This window comes from Sinocyclocheilus rhinocerous, unplaced genomic scaffold (genome assembly GCF_001515625.1).
Source record: "Sinocyclocheilus rhinocerous isolate Xijiao unplaced genomic scaffold, SAMN03320098_v1.1 scaffold2382, whole genome shotgun sequence".
NCBI lineage: Eukaryota > Metazoa > Chordata > Actinopteri > Cypriniformes > Cyprinidae > Sinocyclocheilus > Sinocyclocheilus rhinocerous.
This window is the reverse complement of record NW_015662928.1, coordinates 194149-195298: the sequence shown is the minus strand read 5'-3', so window position 1 is coordinate 195298 and position 1150 is coordinate 194149. Positions and strand designations below refer to the sequence as shown.

Genomic DNA, 1150 nt, shown 5'->3' with positions numbered 1-1150 from the left:
TTTTTAAATTAATGTAAAAACTAAAATGAATTGTAAAACTGAAAGTTATTTTTTTAATTGTGTTCAGCATGGTGGGCCGCATTTGAATTCGTGACGGGCCGTGGGCTGAGAACCACTGCCTTAAACAATTAGTAAATAAACTGCAGAACGTTATGTTTTCTAATACACGCACGCATCATATGTATTCTGACAGCGCTGCACGAACTCGCCGCGCTATCTGCTTGTTAACCAGGGTTCAAAGCAGTGGTCGACCGATATATCTCCAAGGCCGATATTTGGAATTTTTCAAATATCGGCATTTGCATTATAATACTTTCTTGTTTGCCGTCAGCATTCAGCAAATACGCATTTATATCATTTAAACAAAATCTTTGAATGACTAATGAACATTTAAGTTCACAAATCTTGCAGACTTAGTGGAATCTAGTTGAGATCCTGTGAAGTGTGCACTTGTATCCTGCATGATCGCGTGTTCTCTGCGTGACCGTCGGTCCGTGCAAATTGAATGCCGACAGGAGGAATTATTTTTAATCCATTTTCAAATGATTTCAAATTTCTTAAATATAAATTAAAATAAATAAAATTATATCGGCTTTATATCGGCCACCCTGATTTCCAAGATATCGGCATCGGCTGTCAAAAAACCCATATCGGTCGACCACTAGTTCAAAGTCCAAAGCGCAAGGAAAATCTGTGCTGAACCAGTGTTACTCGTCAGTTGCTCAGTCACATTTTTATGAATTTTTACAAGGCACGTGACAATGCGATACGTGGGATGTATTCGTAATGAGACTTATTTATAAATCTGCTGTTGTCAACAAAAAGAAGCACTGAGCTCTTCCTGCGCGTTTTCGACAAAATAAAAGTTGAGAAAAAGCAAGAACTCTATCAACATTCATAAATGTTAGTATTGCAATTTTACTGTTGTTCTGTAAAATAAAATAAAAAGTAAGACAATAATAATGATAATAATCATTACAACAGCTCTGTTAGTACATTTATTATAACATTCACACAAAGTGTTCAAAATAGGATCTGTAATATTTTCTAATGTTTTAAAAGAAGTCTCTTCTCAGCAAGGCTGCTTTTAATTGTACAGTAATACATGCCTGATTCAAGAAGGGGGTCTGATGGCCAAAAAATAAAATTT

General features: G+C 35.5%; 1 protein-coding gene across 12 annotated transcripts in view; it reads right to left on the bottom strand.

Annotated features, from left to right (window-relative positions):
- Nucleotides 1-1150, bottom strand: part of LOC107728401 (discs large homolog 1-like protein) — a 126480-nt gene that overhangs the window by 32867 nt on the left and 92463 nt on the right. The window lies entirely within an intron of this gene.